The sequence below is a fragment of the Neolamprologus brichardi genome, chromosome 10, assembly GCF_056152115.1.
Source record: "Neolamprologus brichardi isolate AB-2024 chromosome 10, ASM5615211v1, whole genome shotgun sequence".
Classification (NCBI taxonomy): Eukaryota; Metazoa; Chordata; class Actinopteri; order Cichliformes; family Cichlidae; genus Neolamprologus; species Neolamprologus brichardi.
This window is the reverse complement of record NC_142113.1, coordinates 24,436,555-24,457,577: the sequence shown is the minus strand read 5'-3', so window position 1 is coordinate 24,457,577 and position 21,023 is coordinate 24,436,555. Positions and strand designations below refer to the sequence as shown.

At 38.8% G+C, this 21,023-nt stretch overlaps 1 pseudogene; it reads right to left on the bottom strand.

Annotated features, from left to right (window-relative positions):
- Positions 1-4,905: 4,905 nt before the first annotated feature.
- Positions 4,906-6,641, bottom strand: LOC148100948 (E3 SUMO-protein ligase ZBED1-like; annotated as a pseudogene).
- Between the last annotated feature and the right edge of the window lie 14,382 nt (positions 6,642-21,023).

Genomic DNA, 21,023 nt, shown 5'->3' with positions numbered 1-21,023 from the left:
GAAGTTTGGTTCACAGGATGATGCCGTCACTGTGCCAGCTGCTGTAGCTGAGACACCTCTGAAAAGCCACTCTGGAGAAGTTAGTGTCAGGTAGAGGGCACGCCAGTCCCTTTGCGACTTTGACTTCTTCTGGTCTCCACTTTAACATGGCAGCTGTTGTGGTGGCATCATGCGTTTCTGCAGTATCCCTTTTGACTTGTGACCAACAGATGCTCATAAGGGAAGTAAACATTTGGAGGGAGGGGTTGACATTTTTTGGAGCTGGAACAGAGCCAGGCATTAGCTTCATAAGGACGGACAGGTATATTAGAGGCAGCCAGCTAAAATGGCAGCCTGTAAATGTGTTCAGACAGTGGGTTAAAGTCGATATTGCTTATTAGAGCCACCATGTGTTTGAGCCTCAGGGGCTTGGGCTCATATACAGCCCGTGGTTTTGTTTACACTGTCAACTACTTTACTATAAATGTCTGAGATCTAAAGTAACTGGAGGTAACACTCAAATAAGGGTTCATTCATGAGCCAAAAATATTCCCGTTAGTTGACTACTGAATCAAAATTACTATGTATTTTATGGGCTTGGAGAGTTGTAGATGTTTGCTATAAAGTACTTTGAGTATTTCTCTTTCTGTCAAGCTATTTTGATCTGGCTGTCAGGAGTAGGCATTGTGAAGGACTTGTATGACTTTCTGAATTTCTTCTGATCAAAGCAGCTTTCCGAGAAACAACGTGTTAAACAAAATCCAGAGTTTGTTAACCCACCCACCTGGGTGATTAAGAAAGCTAAAGGAAGGACAATTGTAGTAGATAATTAACTTAAAACTTCAAAATAATCTCCTATTGTGATTCAGCTTCACCATCACCACCTACTCTGTTGTACATTTTGTGTGTACAGGAAAGTGTAAGGCAAATGTGTGGCTTTCATTTCATTTCTGCACATAATTATGGGTCTGATTTTGAAAGGCAGATTACATGCAAAGGTGACCTCAGTGGGCGCAGTTCAATGGCAAGATTTATCTAAGCCCTCTGAGCCTAGAAAGTACTTATGTAGTGATTATACAGTGATGCTGTATAGACAGACATAATAATTAAGCAAAAACCCTGCCGACTAAATCAATTACAGATAAAGATATGGAATATTAGATTCATTGAACTTCAAGTGTTGGCTTTTTACATCATAACAGTGGAATTGTAAGAGAAATAAAAATGGTACAGTACAACTGTATAGAGAGCACACTTTTTTTTTTACATTCTCCTGTTTAAATAGAATAGAATAGAATAGAATGCCTTTATTGTCACTGTACAGAGGGGAAAAAACTATATATAAATTGTATAAATATACAAGCCGGTTTTAAAAAGTAATATGTAATAAATAGTGTTATGTATATACAGATGGGTTATTAAACATAGAATTTGGTATTGCACAGTGGTGGTTCATAGAGGGAATGGGAAGTTGAATTGGGAAGAGGATATTGCAGTAGGACTTAAATTGTATTTTTCTTTTGAAGAAAAAATTGATTAATATTGATTAATGTACACAGGATTATTTAACTTCCTCTTGGTACCATATTATGACCTTTATACCTCAGTGTTGTAGTACTTCCATCTGTAGTCATCATTCAAATATTTAGCATTAACTGACAATGATGATTGCTGAAGAAAGTTTTTAGAGCAATTCCTTTAGCACAAGTAGCCATACCATGCTGTCAAAACACTTAACTACTTATAAAACTGTATTACTGGTAAACTGTACATAAAGTATTAGAAGTAAAAGTTATTATTTTCCTCATCAGTGTGAATTAATTTAACTGCTGTGCTCATTTTAAATACTGTATTTTCTGTTTAACCTTCAGTGATGAATTATATTCTAAAAATCATATGTATGAGCTTTTAACAAACCTGATTAAAAATGTTTATACAATAACACAATGACAAAAAGAAAAATCATAGCCGAATTAAAATGCTTGAGACTACATGACATTTTTAACTGTCAATATCTACTGGGAGATTAGAAAATAATGACAAATTAAGGCGGCATATTAGCAAAACAGGTGGTTAAACATTTGGTTAACTAAGAGCTCTGCTGGCTGAACATGCACCTGTTCCTTGCCTGTTTTATTAAATGTGACATGGCAGGATGTGGGATCTCTTTGCATCACGACTTTCTTTTCTTATTGTCTAAAAGAGTTACTAAAAGTTTCCTCACTCTGCACTCTAAGTCCTCTAACATCACATTGGCTGAAATGGTAATATGATAAATCATGTAGGGCTTATTTATGTGCTAATTCTAGCTCTGTTTTCACACAATGTAGAGATTGTCAATGATCTCAATGCAGTGAAAGCAAAGCCTGCAGCAGCTTGTCTGTTGACTTAATCTTCTCAAAGAGCAGAGTTATTTGCAACCAGAAAAACCTGCTGGCCTCTGAGTTTGACAAGCTCAGTCTACAGGTAACAGGATGCCAACACAATGAAATCATCAGATTCCAGATTCCAATGAAATCGGGGTCAAGAAGAGTAAAGCCTGCTTTCTGAAGTAATACCTAACTAATCCTAGATGGGAGTAATTTAAAGGCTGGAAGGAAACAGGAAATAGGAAGGGCTGGGACAGAATGCTTTTGAGATGCAAGAAGAGAAACTGCTTGCACGTTGGTGGGTTTTAATTGACAAGCACACCTAGATTGTTTTGGATAAGCACTGCTTGCCTTACTTGCCCTGATGGTACAACTGTGCTCTACATACCCATTTAATAATGATACATAATGTATGTATATATATATATATATATATATATATATATATATATATATATATTTTTTTTTTAAATAATTCTTTTTTGAATTCCTTCTGCTTCTTCATACATGTCATGTCCTGTGCAAAGCATTTCTCATAGATATTTAAACACAAGAACAGAATGGGCGTTGTTACATCCCAAAATAACATTTGTAGAAACAGCAAAGCTTCTGGATTAAAGTGACGTCAAAAGCATGGCACGGAGTCTGAAGGTAACAATGACATTACACGAATGAATTTTGCATAATCACGAGTGTGTAGTAAACAGCTAGAGAACAATTTTAGTAAGTTGAAAGAACAAAAACTTGCTGCTTGAACTGCAAAACATCTCTCTTTTCTGCACGCAGAAAATAAGGAGAGCAAAATGTTGGCATTTAACCATGTTGCAAAATAAGAACTAAAGACAAAACTACATCCATGTTTAGCATCTATTTAGAAGTACTTTTCTAAATTGCAGACCATCTTCCAGCACCCTCTAACGCCTTCATTTTTCCTGCTGTTATGTGTTGCTGCCTTTCTGTATATAATGTAGTTTTTATCCTCACCATATACAGAACAATGTGTTATAATGACATCAAGCATGCCTTCATGTTTGATAGCTGCTTGACTGTAGACAACTCAATAATAATAATATCACAACAAATGCTAAAATATACACACATTAATGATCTGGTTTTGGCACCTCGCTACATTAATTTGCTCATTATACGAGCCAAAAGGAACTTTCTCCAAATAATTATTGCGCTTTAATATATGAAAATATGTACTTCCACAGACTATTCCCCAACTGATTCAATGTTTAGCCCAATTAATTTGGATAACTGGTTATATTTAGCAGTAATTATGGCACAGCATCAGTCAGCTTTGCTGTATGTTGTTTGTGGCTTTGAAATGAAGTGACCTACAAAAGTATGCTGTAGTTCCACATACTACTTTTGATATGTAAGATGTCCTGATGCATCCTCAATCATCCAGGTTAGGAACTGGGCTGTGAGGCCAGTTTTTCAAAAATTAATATGTAATTGTCATGACCATTGCTAACAGCCACTGATCAATGACCATTGATCAGTGACAATGGTCATGAGTACCATTCAATGAGAGTTGGGGAATGGCTGCAATCACAGGATTGTAATCCCATTGTTAGTCAGTGGTGCTGGTTTCAGTCATTATGCAAATATACTGTTTATAAGGTTGGGGAAACCTGCAGTCAGCTGAGACTGAAAAAGTTACTTGGATGAGTGACAAAACATTTCTCCCACTAAAAAATGCTACATACAGATGAACCGAATAAACTTTTGGGGATCGTTAATGTAAACTTAAATAACTGATTAGGATAATCAAGTGTGACAAGCGGGGGGGGGGGGGGGGGGGGGGGGGGAGAGAGAGAGAGAGAGAGAGAGAAAAAAGCTGTAGAGAAAAGCAAAAAAACAAAAAACAAGATATTGGATGAAGATGAAGTGTGTGAGTCTGTGCTGTTGTGTGTGAGCTCTCTGTGGTATTTGAAACACCAGGCAACTGTTTCTGTTTTCCAGTCTGATGTTGTCAAACCCTGCTGGGGCTGCAGTGAAAGACGCATGGGATATCAGCTGTAGCTGTGACTATATGCTGTGTGTGTGTGTGTGAGAGATAGAGATATGGGAAATCAATGTGAGTGTGTTCTTAATTTTATTTTTAGACAACCCAGTATTTATATCCTTTGCAAATCAAAGGTGAAAAACAAAATGAGACATTTTATTTATATATATGTCAATAGATTAAAAAAATTAACTAATTAATAGCACAATTTTCTGTTATTAATCGTGATTAATTGCAATTGCTTGATCAATAACCTGGCTCCAATTACATTTTTTCAACTTTATATTTTAAGATTGTAACAGACATTTATGCAATACAATGAAGTAAATGCAGAATAAACACAAGGAATGGCTGCTGAAATTCAAAGAGAATTTTAATAGTTTTCATCAATCTTCAACACAGTGAAAACTTGCAAAAAAACCTCTAAGGCCATCAACAGTGGCCGAACCCAGGCCTAAAGGTTAAAGTGAATACCATAACAATAAAGGGTGCACTGAAAACCCAGAATGTTGAACATTTTTCACTTCAAAGGAGCAATCTGGCTTAGTCCTTCTTTGCACTCAGCCAGTTACTGAGGCAGACTATTCTGTTTATATTGTCTGATGAGAAAGAAGCACGCTTCTTTTGAATTATCTGACCTGAGAGTGAGAGTAATCTCTCACAAGGCACTGTGGTTGCAGGGGTTGACAGGTACTTGCGTGCAATGGGTGCCAGTCTGGCATGTGCTCCTTCTCTCTTTAACCACCACTATAGTGGACACTCTCCTATGTCAATTTTGGGCTCTGCTTTGTACAGATTCAGACAGCGGTCTATAGTATCTCCCTCTTCCTCTGTATCTGAATCAGAAGAACCCAGCAAGCAGATGGGCATCTTGCTCTTCTTTGGTGATAGTTCCTCTGTTGTCTGAGCAGATGGTTGGTGTACATGCGTCTCTGCCATCGGAAGGTCATGTACTGAAGCCCACACCTCTCTTTTTTCATCTTTGGAAAGGCACTTTAGGTCTTTAAACCTGGGATCAAGGGCAGTAGCGATCTTCAGCCATGTCATATTGCTGCTGTCCCTCTGCTGAGTCTGTATTTTTCTATCAATCACGCAGAGACAAATATAAATACCACATATGAAAATACAGAGAGGTGGAGGTGGAGAACATACTTGAAGATGAAGCTAGAACACAAAGATAGACACATAATCATGAGAAACAAAATGATTTACCTGCAAGGTTCAAGTAGTTCCTCCAGCTTTTGCAGTCTGTCAAGCTCCTGGTCAGTCAACATGGTCACTTTGCTGTTTTGCTGAGTCAGGATGGTGGTCAGCCTAGATTTGTTTCTCTGGATCCGCTTGATCATCTCTAGGGTGGAGTTCCACTTTGTTGGAACATCCTGAACAAGCGGTTCTGTTTGATGTCCACGTGCAGCTCGCTGTGCCTTTAATTCCTGAGCGTTTGCTGGACTATGCTTAAAATGTCCAACAATCTTGCGACATTTGGCCAGAGCCCTTTCAAATGCGCTGTCATTACGAGAAACTGTGACCGTTCTTTGCAGAATGTGGGCCATGCAGGGCATGTGTTCAAATGGAAGTAGTCTGGCGGCTGCAACCATGTTATGAGCACTGTCGGTGCCAAGCGTGGTTAGCTTGTCCTTGATTTTCCATTCGTTTGCAACACTCAGAAAATGGTCAGCACACGCCTCAGCATAGTGTCTCTCTTCAGTTTTACTCACTGTTGGTGCAAACGATTGCACAGTCCAGTCATTATCAATAAAATGCACCGTGAGCCCCAAGTAATTATCGTTGTTCACCGAAGTCCAGTGGTCTCTGGTGAGAGCGACGTTCCTTACTTGCACAAGCTTGCTGGACCTCTGAGCCCTCTGGTCCTCATACAAAATGAGCTGTCTCAACACAATGGTTCCTCTCGAGGGGAAATTGTAACACACATCTCCTGATGCAGCACGAATGACTTCTCTCAGTCCGTCATCTTCTACTATGCTAACTGGTGATCAGTTTTTAGCTATCCAAACAACCAAGAAATTGGTTAATTTTTCTCTCAGATTTTTTGTTATTCGTCCACGAGCACCATACTCCTGAAGCGTAGACTGGCGTGGTCCCGTGGAGGCGGATTCAGTTGGGTGTTTTGCTCTCAGGTGATACGCCAGTGATGAACTGCTTCTGTGGTACCTGAATTCAGCTTTGCAAATTGTGCACCTTACTCTCGATTTGTCCAACAAGCCATCAGGCAACTTCTTAAAGAGAAACTTTCCGCCCAAAAGTCCGCCCTTGTCCATGCTTGCATGCGTTAGCTAGTGTTAGCTAGATAGTGGCATGGTGTCGCTTCTACTTCTTCTAATCATTTCTGTCAGGCCAAATGTTAGCATAGCACACTCTTGCCCCCTCCTCCAGAGGTGCTCATGAGTTTAAAGATCTTAGATTACAGGAAATTAAAAAAAAAAAAAATCAGCGTTAAATTTTTTTTAACGCGTTAAACATTTCGCATTGATCTCAACAATTAACGCGTTAATTTTGACAGCACTTATATGAATATATGACAATATAAGACATCTGTTTTTCACCCAAATATTCAGTTTTTATAGTTATGCTTAGTAAATAAAGGAACTTTAACGCAGCCATGTGCTTTCAGTTCCTAACTAGTCATAGATATAACATGTCATCCACCCCAATTACAGTTGCTCAAATGTTATTCCTCTTCATTCATTTATGAGTCCTTCATTTCATTTCTTGCCTCTGACATAATCCAGTCAGTGATAATGTTGCATGTTCATAACTTTTTACGAACATAAGAATTAATTTTCTGGGAGACCTGGGAAACCTAGCCGCTGACTGTATCTGGAGCACTTCTCTTTATTTACAGGCTGTATACACCCTTAACCGGAAACCACAATCGTGCTGTTACTTGGATTAAAGTTCTTTTGTTGCTTAAAACCCTAATGTGAAGGATTAAGGATGCTAAGGGGATGTCCATACAACAGTTTGTGTAGATATTTTTCAGTCATCTCAAGTGCATCTGAGCTGCTGCCAATGTGCTGCTAGATCTTCTGTATGGACATGGTGTAACCGTGACATACCGTATCAAATCCACCCCAATTTCATTTGACATGCTCCTGATAAAAAGCATTAAATTCCTTCAATAAATCCTGAGAGGACTTATTTATTTATTTTTTGTTCTGAAACATGGTAGTGTGATAACTATAATGATGGGCTCGTGTTACAATATTTGCATGTTCAGGTTGCTGTGTAAAAACAGTCCTGTACTTTGTACTTCTCAAAATGATAGTTTATTCCTAGGATTTTAGAAGAGGTTGTGGTTTATCAGTTTAAAGCTGTTCTAGACAATTATGGCATTCTTAAGAAATTTCATTCTGGCTTTTGTAGTGCTCATTTCACTGAAACAGCTTCTCAGTCTCCCATGGTATTATTTTGCATAGTGATACAGGAAAAGCTTCTGTTTTGCAGATGTTTGGCCTGATCTCTGTCTTTGACACTTGCTGACCATCACATCATGTATAATAGGCTGAGAGACTGGGTGAGTTTACCAGTGTTTGCTTTGGGGTGGCTCAGTCATGTTTGTTTAATGATCCTTTTCTATGGCTGCTTCCAAGTGTAGGTCCTGTTCTACTTGTGTTGCCTGCGGTGTGCCACAAGGCTCTGTTTTGGGACATTTACTGTTTCTGTTATATCTGCTCCCTCTTCAGCAAATTTTGACATCTTTTAAGGACATTATTGCTGCTATTCAGCTGACATTGAGTCTCATAGCAGAATCCCACTGTGAGGCTTCTTACTAAGCCTTTTAAGGAAATGTCACACTGTTGCTAATTCAGTTGCAGTGGCTCCCCATTAACTTCAGGGTGCACTTTGAGATTGTGGTTGTGACTGCAATGACTTTTAGAGTGCTGCATGGACAAGCACCAGTAAACATCAGTAAACCTTTACAGTCATGATCAGGGTCTTCTCGCTGTACATGATACAAGGCTGAAAACTAAAGGTGAACGAGTTCTGTGGACTTGGTGGTCTCTTTTAAAAAACATTTAAAACTTCATTTTTAATCACTTTTGCCTTGCTATGGAGCACTTTGTCATATTTATCTTGAAAGTTGCTATGTAAATAGAATTTCACTTTATGGAATCAATTTATTCGCTTCTTTGTAAAAAAAGAATAACAACAAGAGAAAGATTGAACAACAACCTGTTGCAAATGGTAAAAAAGAATCATGTGAATTAACTCAAATATTAGACTTGAACTCAACAGCAACTGAAATGTTTGATTTTGGTGAATTCTTAGACTGTATTTAACAACTGATTTTTGCTTTTGTAGCTCTCCCTTTGATGTTTACAGTGCAGACCACAATACATAAACTAAACAGTATGCAGCTGTACACTACCAAACTGCAGCACTAATCACATGAATCTGGGATAAAAACCCTAAAGGAAAAAAGTTGTTTACACTGATAGGAACAATCCACAGGTGTATGCATGTGTTCATGACACGTCTGAAAATTGCCAGGTGTCTTGGGGTGTTTTTCATCCCTCTGTGAGTATTCTTGTGTGTTCATGGAAGACACTGTGGGAGAGGACAGGGATTTATGTCCCTTCAGTGGCTTTTTCAGGCAGCTCTGACTAGCCAGGTGTTGACAATTGTCCTCTCTCCTCCACACTATTTGTTTGCCGTTCCTAATGCTTATATTTCTCCCACTTTACACATTATTTAATCTCTACTTTTCTTCCATGCATTTCTGTTTTCTGTCCTTCAAACCTTTTCTCTCTTAAAGCCATCCTTCATTTAGCCCTGACAATACACTGCTTATTCATGCTTTTCATTTTCCCCTACTTTCTATCTCTTTTTTCTTTGTTTCTCCGCTATACCTCTTATTTCATCTTTTATTTCTCATGCTTCTTTAGCCTCCACCTATTGTCCCTCCTGCCTATTACATTCCACAGGCACACCCTTCATTTACGCCTCCCTTCATTAGCCTCTTCTTTCCCAATTATCTTTCTGGCTAATTTTCTCACCTCCTTATTTTTCTACTCATTTTACTCTTTTCCTATTCTATCTTGATCCGACTTCCTTTTGTTTCTTCCTCTCTTTCCCTACATAACTGCTCTTCTTGACTTCTTCTTTAAATCCTCACTCTTTGCCTCATTTTTGTTATTCTCTCAACCCCCCCCCCCCCCCCGCTTCATTTACAGATTCTCCAGGGCTTTGCTTAATTTGAGACTCCCTCCTTCTCATTCTTTTCTTGCTTTGCAAGGTGAGAAGAGAAGAGGGAGGGAAACCGTCAAAAATGACAGAAAAACGAGAGCGAGATGATTACAATTAAGTCATTTAAACAATGGGCTAATTGAATTGACAAGTAATTGTCTCTGTTAAGCTTCTCACTGCTGTTATAACAGCTGTGTGTGTTCTAATTGTGTTTTCTTTTTAAAACTTGGCTGGATTAAAACATGTACAGAAAACAACACACAAATGATTCCAGTCTGCTTAATAGTTTACCAATGCGTTTACAATCTGAACACTGTTGCTGAATTGCTTGTGTGACTATAACAGGTATGATGAAGAATTAGCACAGAGCTCAAAGCAAAAAAAAAAAAAAAAAGCCTTTTAATTCCAGTCACATACACTCAGTGTGCAATCCCAGTGAGGAGAAACAATCAGGGAAGCTTTGCATGACACTGAGCAGTCTGGTATCTGATTGGCTCATTTCCTCTGCAAACTCGTCATCTGAAGGCCCCTCACTGCTAAACTATGTGCACAGCCAAGGCAAGTGAGTACACCAGCAATAACTGGCAGGTGTAGGCTGACTTAGGAATGAACCAGTTGTTAATAGTCACATTTAGTAAGAGTGGCACACACATAATCCTTCAGATTTTTGATGAGCACTGCAGGTGTTGCAGGACTACATATGATAAAGAAGCAACAATCACCTGTTGGGTCCAGCATGTCACTAAATTGAACCTGTTGACCAGGTTTTATGAGGTGCATGAGAACATATTTTACATTTCTTCATGAACCATCATACTTCTTAACCATATGGCTTCATGATTGTCTGCACACACTTCAGATTCTGGTCCCACCTCTTCCACAATTATCATTTTTAATCCAGTGATTGGCATTCAGCTGCAGACTCTTATTTCAGTTTCAGGGTAATGTGAGGGCTCTCACTGTTGCTTAAGTACTCAGGATGGAGTAGTTAACTCAGACACATAATGAAGTGTATGCAGACAGAGAGCTAATATGGGAAAAATTCCAACCAAAGGACCAGTATTCAGTATTCTGAATCCGTTTTATATTAAATGTTTGGTGGTGTAAAAATGTTAACGTGTATCTTAATAATATAGAAAACTGGTTTTCTGTTTTCTATATGACCATTTCTGGGTCCACATGTTGTTTTGGTTCAGAAAATGAAACACTGTGGGGTGGTCCAAATTTTTTCATTTTCAATAAAATGATCGGTATGGCTGTTCTGCCAGGTTTTATAATAAGGTTTAACAACCAGACATCCATGAAAAAGACAATTTACGAGGTTTAGCGAAGTCAGAATTTAGCAAGAAAGTAGCTATCTAAAAATAATATATCATGTTCAGACTTAAGTATTTGTAAAACGTTAGAATGTCCACCTTTGCTATAACTTCCTTAACATAAACAAAGACAGAAAACTAAAAATCAGCAACATTTGGAGAATTAGTGAAGTTGGGCTATCTTGCGTATGATGATGTATTACCTGGTGGCTAGCTACAGTGCTATAGTTAGACTTAAGTAAACATATTAACACAGTGAAAATGTTCAGGGTTCAATTTAAGATTTTGGCGATCTCTTTTGGAGTTTTTGTTGCCCTGTTTAGAAATGAGAAGTTTTTACTGACAAAGACAAAGAAGACTATGACCTTTAGAGTCTTTTTCTCTTCAAGTTGGGTGCTCAAGGCTCACACCTTCACCTCTCACTGATAAGTTCAGTAGAGGACCATGGTCACATTCAGCCAAAGAGCAGCAACTCTGGAGTGAACAGGAACTCAGACATTGCACTCAAGGACACAATGACAAAATGGATGGGTCTGACATTGGGTCACTTGATGAATGATGATCTCTACACTGTCCTCATGCTTAAAGTTACCTTTACTTTACACAGTTGACCACAGCTTGTGTATGTAACCACCCAAGACTGCACTTGTCCGTTGTCAGTGACATAATGCAAACAAAAACAATGATTTGCTTCTTAAAACCATAGACAGTATATAAAAGATGGACTTTGCCTTCCTTGCATCGCTCATTAGTTTGTGACGACCGAGTTGAGCATTTCTGACTCAATTTTTTGAAATGCGGACGATGTGAAACTAAACAAAATCAAGTTAGCCACACCTTACAGCTCACTCTCTTTATTGTGATGATAATTAACAAAACTGTCATCATGTTGTACTAGGAAAAATGCAACATGAGTCAATAAATTCATCAGAATCAGGTGTTTGAAAAGGTCACAGATCTACGGCCAGAGTTACTAAAACATACCAACATCCAAACTGAAAAAAGTAGTCTGTGTTTACAAAGAGAGAGCAAGGAGAAGATTATGTTTAACAGGTGGAAGATTTGACTGCCCTCTTGCATTTGTATGTCTAAAAGTCTATTTTTTGCTCAACGTGTAGGAAGGAGGGTATTTAAATGAAGTGAACAAGCTAATTTGTTCTACTAATTGCACCAATATTTAACACAGACAAAAAGTCTGTCTTATTTCTTTGCGCTTGATATGGCGGCACTTATTGCTGTGCAAAAGAAGCATCACAGAGATTTGGATTCTGGGCTAGGAGAGTGACACATTTCTCCACTAGAGTCAATTTATTTGGAATGTCAGAAAAAGATGTGATTATAACATATAGATTATCAAGCCACCTATCTCTAAATTTGCTTAGTCCGATATGACCTCCAGCCTAAAGAAGTCACACAATACCATCAGCAACAAAACTTCAACTCTTCTTATTCACACCGTGCACAATGGGGTTCAAAGCAAAATGGCTAAAGAACGGCGGGATGATGTTGACTTTGGACCCTTTGCTCAAAGTAATCAGGCCTTGCATGGACACCAGTCTGAACAATGCATTTACATTTACTTTAAAAATATGTTATAATTTCAGGAATGTTATAATTTCTTTCCGCAAACAGCACAACGTTTGTGAATCACCCTCAAAACCGACCACACCTGTCAGCTCTTTGGAGATCGTGCACACACACTATTTCACCATTTTAAGTAAATCTGGCCCCAAATGAGGAGTGGGATAATATTGTCCTCAGACCTTTATAGAAGGAGAGTTCTCAACCTGCTGGACATTAGAGGGAGAATGCAGGCAACACTATTGATACCCTGAGACTGGATGCGACTGTTATTTAGAAATGTATGAAATAAACATCACTCTGTAATTCTACTACCACTAGTGGTGCAACGGATCATGGTTGAGCCGTAATCTGAACCGATCCCACTCCACGGTTCGGCACGAAAAAAAAGTATGTGTATGGTGCTCGTGGTGGGTCTGTCAAGCGATAGTTATGGCCAGCGCTAGCGGTCCAAGTGGAGAAGCAGAGGTATTTAAGCAGCCCTTTGCTGCCCAATCCGACCGGGCTAAAGCTATTACAAAAGCTATTGGGGTGTTTAGTTGCAGACGGGAGGCTGTATTCTGCTGTGCAAAACAAGGAGTTTAAACTATGATGAATGTGCTTGACCCCCGCTATGATATCCCGTGGCGCGTCCACTTTAGTGGCAAGATTTTTCCAAGCATGTAATGAGCAGAAAGTTTAAAGTTACGGCTGAACTGTCCCAGGTATCTTCTGTTGCCCTAACTACAAATGGTTAGACCTCCAAGGACACGGAAAGCTACGTGACCATGACAGCTCATTATATCACCCCGGAGTGCAATATAATGAGAAGTATGTATTAATGTAGAGTCTACCTTACAATATAAAGCGCCTTGAGGTGACTGTTGTTGTGATTTGACGCTTTATAAATAAAATTGAATTGAGGGGTAGATACAAAGCCCTGTACTGCCCTATATTGTACCATAATTTGTTTTTATATATTTGCATGGAATGAGTCTTGAGTTGTTTTTAACAGGCAAAAAGTACTTCAATAAGTAAATAAGTAAATGTTACATTTTTGTCTTTTTTTTCTTTTTTGGCTGATCCAAAAATTGATCCGATCCGTGACTTAAAACCGTAATCCAATCCGAACCGTGAAATTTTTGATCCGTTGCACCACTAACTACCACTAATACTTACTACTTGTACTATTCAAACATGTCATAGGACAGTTCAGGGTTCAGCTGCTATAAAATGAAAGCTAAATCTGAAATATGTGTTTATGTAACTGAAAACTCGTGCTTTCTGTTTACCATGAATGCAGGGGATCTGATTTGTGCTTATACTGGTAAAAATCACACCCCACTAATTAGCTCTGGATTAGAGCCAAGCTCTGTATGCCATCTGCAGCGCTGTCATGATGAACATGGTGCTCAGTGTTTCCTGACCCTCTCCTGCACAGACTGAAACATGCCCCCCACTCGTCGCAGATTTATGACCTCCTCAGTTCTTGTGGGTCACGTGGTTTAGCTCTGCAGCCGTGATAAATGGCTGCCTTTCGATGTCCTGGAGGTTGGAATAAGGCAAGCGGAATTCATGGGTGGGAAAGGACACTTGGGAGAAGAGTTTTCATCTGTTACTGTGGTAAAGCTGTAAGGCAAGGTGAAGGCAAAGAGGGAAAGAAAATGGTGAAAGAGGAGAACTCTATGATGATTGAGAGGAAATGGAAAAAGCAGCACGATTCTGCAGAGCATAAGGTGAATGTAGAAAGGGAAGGAGATGGGGAGTAATAAGAATTATGAGAGGCCAATTCAAATATGAGATGGTGAGATCGAAAAGCAGAGATAGAGGCAGAGCTGACAGAAAATGAAAGACTCGAGCAGTGTTGGTGTTGAAGTGGGTTTTAATGAAAAACCCAGGATGACATTGATATCATTGTTGCTATTTGAGTATAAGCCACTTTACTGTGACTGAATGCCATATGTCACCAGTTCTCAAAAATAAATCTTTAAACCAGCATCTGTCACTCCGAGGATAGTGCCCAATTCCTCCATATACGTCCCTTCAAAAATGAACTTTGGATACTCTGGTTACATTAAACCTGCATTCTTTTCAATATCGAGCAGGGGGCAATTCCTTGGTTTGCAAAAACAATTTTCTTCTTTGTACAGAAGACAATGACCTGACTAGACACTTGATACATAACGACATGAACATGTCCAATTTAGAGTTACTGATATCACAGGGTTAGAGTACCATGTTTTCTGATATTTGTTGTCCAAATAAAATGATCTGACCAATCGGACCACTGCATTTGGCAGTGTTTGTTCATATCTCAAAACATGCACCAGGACAGAATATACAAATAGTAGAATAATACTATTTTGGCTCACACACCCACAACGAGACCCTGCTACGCCTCTCTGAAATTACATTTCTCTGCCTCCTCAGATGTAGTCCCAACTCTGCCAACAAGAGCTCAAACTGCCCCACTGACATCCTGAAATATGTACAAAAGCAGACGTGATACGCTTTCACAGCGGCTTCAACTCCTGGATCAAACCATGAAATTCTCCCTGCTGCTGCCTTCTCATGAGAATTGGATGAACCGGGAATCTCTGTTTCTTCCTTTTCCTGTTTAAAAACACCGGGACCATCTCATCATAGCTTGACGTCAGCTTCATTTTCTTCAGAGTATGGTTTTTGAAGACCAATTATCTACAAAAATGCAACGTGTGCTGTGCGTACATATATTACACAAGAAGTTGAATCTGAAAAATCTGGAATTTAGTGATGGCTTTTTTGCAACACGCTTGGGTCTGTAATAAATGGACTGGTTCTTATATAGCGCTTTACCCTACTCTGAGCATTTAAAGCGCTTTATACAACTAATTCATTCAACCAATCACACAAGCACTTTTTCCTAAACTGTTAAGTGCTTACTGTCTAAAATTCATACACATTCACACTCTGATGGATGCATCGGACAGCAACATGGGGTTAGTATCTTGCCCAAGATGCAGACTGGTGGAGGCTGGGATTGAACCGCCAACCTGCTCTACCACTTGAGCTGCAGCCACCCCCTAATAGCCACTGAGTTTCTATAAAACCAAGATTGCGATAGCAAAAATGCATTAATTAATTTTGAAGTGCTACCAAAATGGTCCAACCACAGCGTTTTAATCAGGTTAGTTTTAATCAGGTTAGGGTCTAGACTTTGAGTGGACCACTGCAACACCATGATTCTCTCTCTGTTGGTGATTTGCTGCTGTGCTTGGGATCATTGTCCTGTTGCATGACCCAACCATGCTTTTGTTGTTGGGCAGGAAGCCTCACATTTGACTGTAGAATACTTTGGTATACAGAGAAGTTTGTGCACAATTTAATGACTGCAATGTGCCCAGGTCCTGTGGCTGCAAAACAAACTCAAACCATCACCCATATCAACCATGTTTGATAGTTGCTGTGAGGTGTTTGTGCTGATATGTTGTGTTTAGTTCTTGCCAAATGTGTCACTGTGCATTATGGCCAAAACATTTCCACTTTGGTCTCGTCTATCCACTGAAATCTTATTGTTTGTCCAGATACAGCTTTGCACACCTAAGGTGTCTCTTCTTTTTAGAGAGAACAGACTTCCGTTTGCCCTTCCAAAGAAGCCATACTTTTTCAGTCTCTTTCTAATTGTACTGTCATGAACTTTAACATTCAACATGCTAACTGAGGCCTGTAGAGTCTAAAATGTAGTTCTTGTGTTTATTTGCAGTTTCTCAACGCATTGCTCGGTCTGACCTTGGTGAAAGTTTCCTAGGATGGCCACTAGTGCAAAGATAGTGGCATTATGTTTGCTCCAGACTAGCAACCTCCTAAAACTTCTGCTTTAAGCAAGCAAGAGCTTTATTAACAAGCATATGTTACACCAATTTCAGATATCTTGACTTTTTTTCAGAATTTAACTTCTCAAATCAAATATTTATTTCTGACATTAGCAAAGACAGTGGCCCAGAGTCAGATTTGGGTCTCTGGATGTTGGAATCAAAATGCAAATAGAAGAAATAGAAGTCTGTATCTCCCTGAATAATAAAAATGTAGAGACAAGTGTGCAAAAAAACACCACGATTCAGACTTACCCAGCATGCCCACCGCTCTGACCAGGTCTTTTTTGCACAGGAAATTCACTTTACTTTTGGATGCAGCATCCTTTAAAGAATCCTTGATCCTTTTTTCCTCCCTCCCTTTATTTTTTTTTTAAAAATCATCTGTGGGAATAAGCTTTCAGGAAGTGACATTTTCACTGCAGTTGTGACATGAGATTAAGTTAATCTGTGGCATGGTGTGGCTGCAGCAGCGGCGGCAGCGTCGTACTGATGTAAACAGCATTAGGCCTTTCCTCTTCCCCCATTGGGAGGGCTCCATGGCTGTCTGGGTAATTCCATCTTATTGGGGCAAACAGCATGGGGCACCTGCCATGGACAACAATGTGAGCTTACATGGCTACGGGTAGATAGTGTGCCGCCGCATGTTGCCTGCATGTTGGAGGGAAGAAATGATCTGTTTCAGTGGGTAAGAAGTTCACAGAACTAAAAGGATTAGACTGGCAGGGAAGGGAGGAACATGTTATACACAGGTGGACAACAACAAAGCAGAATACAAGCTTATAAAATAATGTAATCACAGCACTGCAAGCAAAACATGTTTGCAATGTAAATGTATTTCAAGCTGTTTTTTTTCTATAAGTTTTCTCTAAGTGTTCTGATGTACTGCATAAATTACCAGAACAATACTTTGAAATTCAATTGAAACTCAAATGCAACAAAAAAGAAAACAGAAAGTGAGGCAAAAGAGACAAAAAACCCCAAAAGTTGTCAGCTTCACTTTCAAAGTAAGCACACGCAATGATTATTGACATAGAAAATGTTTACAAAATGTGCTATTTTTCCCGTGTGTTGTTAACGAGCACTGTCATCTTGTAACATATTAATGACTGGCTGATGGTAAAATAAAAATAAATGAACAGTGAATCAGATGAATAGCGTTATGGGGCTCTTAATATCAAAGAATGGCATCACCTCTCCTGTGTGGCCTTTTCCCCTTTTTTCTTTCAAAGACCAGTAGATCACATTTACCTGCTGTTCCTCTATTCCAGTCTTTGCATGAATTTTACTGAAGTCAATTGAACTGCCCTGCATGTTAATAAATGACTCTAAAGGGCTACGCAGTGGATTTAAATGTGAGCCACTCATCACTTTGTGACCAAAGGTTGGAAGGGAGAACTGGCTGTAATGAGTGGATCAGTTAGCAGCATATTATCCACAACTGCATTCCAGGGAAAAAGCTGTTATAAGTAAAGTAGTTAGTAAAAAAAAAAAAAAAAGTACTCATACTAGCACCGGGGCTTAAAGTGGGCTGGAAAGCAGACATAATCATTGCAGAATGTAAACCTCAAAGCAGCAGCACAGATTAGCGGATCACAGGCTGTACACAAAGAAAACAAACACGCTGGAGATCACTGCAGAAATTTACATGTGCCTTATTTCTAGGTAGGTTAAGTCTTTTACCTGCCGACGGCATTGCTGCTGTGGAAAGTAGGTTCCCCCAAACCTGCCAAGTTTCCCACTCAACACTAAGCAGATTCTCCATGGCAACCAAGAGAGAAGCATTTAAAAAAATGGAGGAGCTGTCAAATTTTAACCAACACCATGATTTTTTCTTTCTAAATCTAACACAGTCGTTTTTAATGAATATTCTTAATTGAGTTGTTTTTAATGCCTAAACTGAACCAAACAGTTCTGATATTGCAACTATGGTACAAGTGGCGTACCATAGTTGCTGGATCCACCTGGATCTTCAGTTGAATGTACTGTTTGAGCTTGTATACCAGTATACCATGTGTGATGAATGTAACTTGAACTTGGGTCTCTAGCGAACCACAAAATCCCTCCAACCACCAAATATTGACTCCCGAAAGCTAAAAATATTCATATTATGTACACACACAGAAATCTGGACATGTGATACCAGAAGGATAAAAAAAAACTGTGCTTAAGCAAAAAAAAGAAGAAGCATGAATCAATAAATTAGAGGTTGCGACTACTTCACAACTGGTATCCAAGATTAAAATCTGTACATTAAACAGAAGAAGAATAGTACATTAGAACAGTATACAATATGACAGGGGAATGCATTTCATATGTCCGGCAGGTTTGTAAGTTACTAGAGAAAATATCATTTATACATCAAAATGACATAACTCCCTGATAGATGTCAAAGTGGCCTGAGCGGTCATCCCTATCTGTTATCACTCTTTAAAAATATACTCATACCAGAGGCATTAATGCAGCTCTAACACTAATGTGACTTCTGATACTTGCAGCTGATAACAGGTTGTTTGGTTTCCCCTATCCAAAAGGCCTTTCATCATATGGCTGGAATAACCTGGAGCAGAAAATCTGCAGAGCAGTAATCGAGAAAATTGATTTCAGGTTGTGCTCCTGGAGCTGAGTGGCAGAGGTCGGCTCTACCACCTCACCTTATATACACACCGACAGACGCAAGCACGCATGTATGCACTTGCACACACTTTAGAAAATGAAAATGGTGGCTCTTGACAGGTTGTGCCTCCTAACGTGGTAAAATGCTAATTGGTTTAGGGATACTTATTAAATTATTTATATTTATAAATACATACTAAATCAAAATCAGGATGCATTAATTTGGAAGCTGCTTTTATCTAAAGTGGCTTACAAGAGCATTCAAAAGAAGGTATATAAAAAAAGTGTTGTATCGATTTTGGGGTGCTTTGGGGTTTTGTAATGTGTTAAAAGGGCTAATTAAAAAAGTAGCTTTTATAGCTATGACAGAAGGTAGTGACTTCTGGTGTCCTGACTGAACTCAATCCACCATTGTGGAACCAAATCCAGGTAGAAAAGGCAAGTGGAGTGTAAAGATTTTACACAGGCTTGGAGTTGGGCAGGAGCAAGTCTATCATTTTTGAAGCGCCACATTAAAATGCTTCACAACATGCAGCTGTGGTATGAAGGTTTTAAATGAATGTCACCCTAAGTTCTGGATATTTATAGGATTTCTTTTAAATAGCAATGTAGATCAAAAAAGCTTTGCATAAAAATTATATAAATAAAAATCATTTGCTTTTAGACGCATAGACATCAAGGATATTTTGACTTGAGAAACACAAATGCTGTTAATAATGTTAGTTACGGCATTCTGGCTTACTGACACACCTAAACTGAACTGAATCACCGTTAATTTAATTAGATACAGTTTTATGTGTCAAAGTAAATTTATATGAAAAAGACCGCAAACACATTTAGACATTACGTTCATATGAAGGGTTGGAATATTTTCCAGGTACAGGAAAACAGATGTAGATCCCAATTGTTTCTACAGATAAAAAGGAGCATATTTAGCCAAAGTAACAGAAATGTATTAAAGCTTTACACACACACGCACACACACGCACACATGCTTTAAAAAAAGAAAAAAGGAAAAGAAAAGATGAAGGCAGAAGTACAAAAATTGCTTTTGTATGTTTGAAAACTGTGTCCTTGTCAAAGCATTGCACATTCATCAAACTAAAGATCAGCTTTAATTGTTTCCAGAGGAGTCAAATTAATTGCATCGTGACACTAACACTGTCGTCTTACTCTGAGTGATCCACAAATAAAACATTAAATAGTCACAAATTACAGTTCCACTGCATGTGAAACAGAAAATCCTTTAAGTAATAAACCCATCGGTTTTTCCGTAGCAACTACTAAGCGTCAAGTGACGATAATATGAGTGTTTGATACATTAAGTTATTTAATCAAAGTGCTGTGGCTTTGTTTTCTTTGATAATGATAACTTTACTTCAGTAATTCTCGAGCCTCTTTTAGGGAGCCAAAAACTATAATTATCTTTCTTGCCCAAAACTTTACAGACCTAAAGACATGATTATTTAAATCTGTGGCTGTATCCAAAAAGTGTCCTTGGACTGAATGCATTGGTATACTCCATGAAAGCACCTTTGAGATGAGGGGAGTAAAAATAAAAGTAAAAATAAAGCCAGGAAGGAAAATTGCCAAATAATTCATTTTATTATAAAAGGGTTAACATAAAGAAAAAGCTGTACCACTGTGTCTGTGGAAAATAACAACAATAAAACATAGACCTCAACAAACACCCCTTCGCTTGCAGGAGAACTTGGGCTGCACGGCGCCTCTACCAGCTTTTATACCCAGCACTGATTGCTGAGTGGAGTCAGTGGCACACTGGCCCAACAGAAAAACCAGCAGGTACCTGAGTCACAGAGAGCGCAGCAGGACACGTATACAACGCCCCACAATGCCACACAAGAGTTGCAACAATTTCTTATGGAAGCTTGTTTCCATTGCTAAAAGTAGTTCAGAAATAAAAAATTGCCAGGCAACGCTAAGTCAACTTTTTCAGTCAAATAACTAAATTTTGAGAAATTTGAGTTACAAAGGATATTCTTAAATACTAAGTGGAGTACACTACAAAAGTCTTGAGTCACACCTCATGTTTTTAAAACATTTTGCTTGGAAAAAGGGAAATAGATGCAGTGTACTGAAATGTGTAATT